Below are 6,000 nucleotides of genomic sequence, written 5' to 3' on the forward strand. Positions count from 1 at the left end.
TCTCAGATTTAAAAAATATGAAATTTGAAGTTTTGCTCGTCGTGCCTAGGCAGACTGTGTCTAAGGCCATCCGCCGTTTTAATGAGCTTAGCCATGAATCCGATCGTCCGGGAACAGAAAAAAAAATCACCGTTAACACTTTTGTCTAACGTAAGATCATTCGAAAGCGGGCGAGTTGAAATCCCAGGGTCTGCATAAGGAATATCGCCCTTGAGACTGGAATGAAACGTGAATCTGTTTGAAAAATAGCGAAGTGGAACCTTGGACTCAAGCCGTACAAGCTCCAAAAAAATTCAACTTCTCACGGACGAAAACAAGCGCGTACGACTTTAAAGATGTCGCCTACTCAAGCGTCGGGTGCCTCAAGTCGGAGGCACTGAAGCAATTGCTGCGCTTGGAGTGGGACCGATTGTCTCCCAAAGACCTGCAACCCATCTCCGAAAATTTTGTATCACGTTTGGACCTGTAAAACGCCGCTGGAGGGGACCATTTCGGAACCGACTCAGAATGTTATTACCAGTAGTTCATGATATCGTTACTAATTGTTGTTTTGCCTAATTTCCTTCGTTTAGCAAAATTATGATTTTTCTGGTTATCCTGTACATAAATATTTTACTATGGTTTGGTAAATTTTATAAATGTTATTTAACTATATGCTTTTTCATAAAAAGAGTGGGACTCGAGCAAATGCTTGCGGCCTTCACAACTGAAGTCTCTAACTAGATATAAAAAACATGACATATTTTAACTTTCCTAACAAATAAAGATTTTTATACCCTGAGCCCATTAAAAATGGGCAAAAAAGGGTATAATGTGTTTGGCAGAATGTATGTAACAGGCAGAAAGGTCTTAAAATAATCTTATTTTAAGAACAAAATATTTAAGATGAATGTTTTTGATTTTAGAAGTTGGTATTTTTTTCAGTGTAGGTTTTTAGATAATTAGCACTATTATTTGTAATTCTAGTGAAATTTGATTTCATATTCATTTTTTTTTTTAATGATAATGGATATGTAATGATAATGCTCTTGTAGTATTACACATCTGTTAATTTAAGAATTATAATAGTGAACGAATACTATGTATACGAACTAAATTCTCCTTCTTGTTTTATTGTTTTACTTATGAGTGATTCGATTATCACTTCATTAACTTTTGGATGCGCCATAAAGACCATTAAAACTTTCGCTTAACGTGATGGCCAGCAGAAGCAAAGTTGCTTTTATTAGTCCAGAACATGTCGCTCAAGCATTAAATGTGACAATTGTAATTTTAATTTGCAAAGATATACATTTTGCATTAAATATACATACAACCATGTTAAGGAGTGTATTTGTTCAAGCAAATTTATATGTATGTAGAGCCGAGTGGCAGGAACGTCGCCTGTTTGTCCTGATGAAGGATTTTGTTGTCTAAATATAAAATGCTCATTCATATTCTCTTGGTTACCATGTCTCCCATCCCCAGAACACGAGCGGATGCCCAGATGAGCACTGTCAACGGCAGACGGCAGCAAATTCAATGCGTAGTCTAAGTACAAGTATGTAAAAAAAAAATCATGTATTATATTACAGGGCATTGAGTCGCATCGCGAGTTTTCGTTGTATTTGCAGACGGCTGCCAATAAGAAAAAGGAATAACTGCCCATAAGTATAATTGAAAAACCATTTGTAATCATTTTGTCGAATCCCAGTCGAAGGCAAACAGAAGTTGACCCAGGCAGAAAAGACCACAGAAACCACCCGCCAATACCCAACCCCCCAATCTCTGGCACTCGAAGCAGTCCAGTTCAGCGTTGACAATTCGCGACTTGACTGTATGTGCCCAAAAAAGAGAGAAGAGAAAAAACAGGAGCCATAAATACGCACATAAAGCGACATTCTCCTTTTTCTGCTTCTTTATTTTCTGTGAGGGAGGACCCACAACGCCATTGCCATTGAGTTTGAATTATGTCAGCGCAGTAATAAATTGTTCAGGGCATTAAATTAAAATATATATATATAAACATATGTATAGAAGTGTGTGTATGCATATGTGTGTGTGTGGCTGTGGGTGTACATGCAATTTTTGTGACACAGCAGCAGGCGAGGACTAGACTCCACACACACACACACACACACACACACACACACAGACCTTGGCGACAATGGACGCCCAATAGGATTTGTGGCGAGAATTTACTACAAAATGCCAAACATGTATCGTTCATACATATATTGAGTATGGAAATAAAATAGGATTTTAAAGTATTCACGCAAACCTTGACAAATTGTTTTGCTCTTTTTATTTTTAGTTTTTGACAAAAAAAACTAGTCGGAAAGACTATAGTCGAGATCCCGACCATAGGATACCCGTTACTTACTTTAATATATATAAAAGTACTTTTAGTGAAATTACTTGTATTACTTTGAAAACATTAAATCGCTATAGCTGCCATTCTACTGGTCCGATCTTCATGCAGTTCAGTGGAATAAAAGATAATACTAATAGGAATCTTTAGTTACCACAAAAACGTTTTAATTTAAAAACTGTGGGGGGCGTGGCTTAAATTTGAAACAAACTTGATTTGCGTGGGGTATATAGAAATCTGTGTGCCAAATTTGGTTGCTCTTTCTCTTATAGTCTCTGAGATCTAGGCGCTCACACAGACGGACAGACACACATGGCTATATCGACTCGGCTGTTGATGCTGATCAGGAATATATATACTTTATAGGGTCGGAGATGCCTCCTTCTCCCTGTTACATACATTCCAACGAACACAATATACCCTTTTATTTTTTTTTTAGTAACGGGTATAAAAATTTGTACATGCTTACGTGCATACACTGATAAAAAAAATGTTCTAAAATCAAGATTTTGGTCTCAGAACTAAGATTTTTGGTCTAAAAAATGCGTCGAGAACATCAAATTCTTGAATTAAGAGAACACATCTTGATTTTAAGAACATTTTAAATAAGACCAAGTTCTTATTTTAAGAATAAATGTTCTTAAAATTAAAATCAAAAAATTAAAATAAATGAAAATTATTTTTTATATTTATATTTTTTTATTTTTAAATTTTGATTTATTTATATTTTATTCTGTTTTAGTAATTTTATAAATGTTATTTTAATTTGTTACGAGGGGGATTCGAACCGCCGCCTACTGCTTCACATCTGAAGCGGCCTCTCTAACCAGAGCGCCACGGTGCCATCATTAGTTTGACACGAAATAGTACCTATTTATACTTTCCTTACAATTTAAGATTTTTATTCTTATATTAAGATTTTAATATTTTTTAGATTAATAATCTTAGTTTTAGTAATTTGGTCTTAAAATAATCTTATTTTAAGAACAAAATATTTAAGATGAATGTTCTTGATTTTAGAACTTGGTCTTTTTTTTCAGTGTATAGTATGTACTATATATTAAATCAAAGCGTGCTCTGTACAGCGTTCATGAAAACGGTCGGCAATGCAGGGAAGGTGAGCATTTAAATTACTGTAGCATTTGAATTAATATGACCATATCAAATGAAAATATATACATATGGGCATTTCTCTCATGTCGAATGCGACATTCGTACGCATTCAAAGTGAAAAAAAAACATATGACAAAAGGCAAAACATACAGCTATTGATTAGCACTAACAAATTAATTTCTCAAGAATCTATAATTCAGTAAGAAACCAATTCTCAAAACTTAATAAAATGGCTAAGCTTCTTTCGCATGATTTTGACTCTAGTCTCGAGTTGCCTAGCCAATATAAATTTAATTCACCACCTGATTCTCAATTTTTAGCAGTTCCCCCTAACATATCAGTTACTCAGTCTCCCGGGACTCCATTGGCATCTCGTCACTATCAAGACGATACGTTGCCATTATCGCCCTCTCCGGGTATTGCTAGCCTATTCAATTCTCCTACACCTTCTGCAGGTGGTTCTATCACTCAGACACTTGAATCGGCCCAAGTGATCGTGTCTTCGGTGCGGACTGGATCTGGTCGGAAGGGTAGACCTCCTCCCAATACAGCTTCTAAAAATAGTACCGTTACCGTAGCTGCCACTACATCCGAGATCCCTATTCTAAATGTTGTTGCTCCTCGTATGCAAGTATTGGTGTCTAGGTTATCCTCGGACACTACTTGTGAATCTCTAGCGGCATACATTTCTAGTAAAATTACTGCTAATGTCTCAATCACTAAATTTAATTTGGCTATTCCCCGTGAAATAGCATCTTCTAAAATAAGTGTCCCTCACGACTCATTTACTGTCATTTGTGATCCAAAATTTTGGCCACCACATATGGGTTGTTCATGAGTTTAAGCCCAAAAGGCGTTGTGAATCCTTCCCTGTTTCCCTTACAGCCGGCAGCTCCAACGTACAGGAGCTCGCCAGTACGACTTCAAAAAACTAGACCTGCCCGATTTTGCCTGTATTCATTATCAAAATGTTAGAGGCCTCCTTACTAAGCTCAAACAACTATATTTGAGTAGTATGTCCATTGATTCTGATATCACTGCGGACGGCAGTTCGCACTAGTGACGAAAGCAGCACGACGGGTGCGAAAGGCGGCTAGCAATATATACAGCTAATTTGAAAAATTTGCTATGACTGTCCGATCAGATCGAGTTATATACCGATCAAAAGGTTAAGTTCTAACTAACAAAATAGCATACTAAAACTTTTACTAGCTCACCTGGGTCATGAGATACGGGGGTGTAAGTGCGAGGGGGTAAATTTCAATGATTGCATCTAATGGGGCTATTGGGGGCTTTTGGCTTTTATTTTTTAAAAATTTTACTTTTTTTTAAATATATTTGAAAATTTTAGAGGACTTCTCAAAATAAAATGAAAATTCAGTTTATTGGGGACTTATTCCTTTTCGAAAATCTAGAATTGTCTGTTTAACAACGTTTTGAAAAAAACGCTAGTTTAGCGGGAAAACGCTTAATTCCGCTAAAGTTTAAACCCCAATAGTTTCCAAACCATAGAAGCTACAGATATGTCCTATATATCATTGGAAAGGTGAAGCATTTAGGCGTACCTATAAACTTTTTTCTAAATACTAGGTAACATTTTACAGGTGAAATAAGATTTTTCGGTTTACTATATCATATAGCTGCAGTAGAGACGCTCAATCGAAAATTAAATCTTAATATGAATTTTTTTTTTTGTTTTTTGAGATATTTAAATCAAACTGATAGAATATGCATTTAAGTTAGATTTGTACATCCTGACCGAAGTTCGTTTAAATCGGTTTACTTTATCATATACCTGTCATAGGACCAATCGGACAAATATCAAGTCTTAGTTTGAAAAAGTTTTTTGTTTTTTTGAGATATCTTAACCAAACTGATAGAATATGCATTTGTGTTGGTTTTGTACATTCTGACCAGATTTGATTCTAATCGGTTCCATATACCATATAGCTGAGACATGGGAACAATTGGTCGAAAATCAACTTTTATAAAAGAGTACCTGGGCTCAGGGTATCCGCCCCCTTGTTCTCTTAATAATTAAAGAAAAAAAATTTTTTTTAATTGAGAAAGAAATTCAACAAACAAATGTACATATTTTTTATCTGTCTGCATTATTGATAGTTATAATATAATGTCAAATAAAGCAATTGCAAAAATTTCTGATCTCCGACAAAAAAACCTCTGCACGAGGTAAAAGTCTAGTGACGAAAGCATATTCCACCCCCAAATTTTGTGACGAAAAAAATAAAGTTTAATATAAAAATTTTAAATAGTAATATAAATTAATAAAAAAAAATACACGAAAATTCTGATCTGTGCGCAAAAAGGGTGAGCTACCACGAACATAATTTTTCAATTCCTTTTTTTTACATAATATTATAACTATCAATAATGCAGACAGATAATAAAAAATGTAAGTTTGTTTGTTGAATATCTTTCATATTTAAACAAAAATTGTTTTCTTTAGTAATAAAGATAATTAAGGATTATTATTAAACCGAAACTAACTGTTAAACATGAATCGGTTTTTTCTGCTC

Source organism: Drosophila innubila, chromosome X (genome assembly GCF_004354385.1).
Source record: "Drosophila innubila isolate TH190305 chromosome X, UK_Dinn_1.0, whole genome shotgun sequence".
In the NCBI taxonomy this organism is placed as follows: Eukaryota; Metazoa; Arthropoda; class Insecta; order Diptera; family Drosophilidae; genus Drosophila; species Drosophila innubila.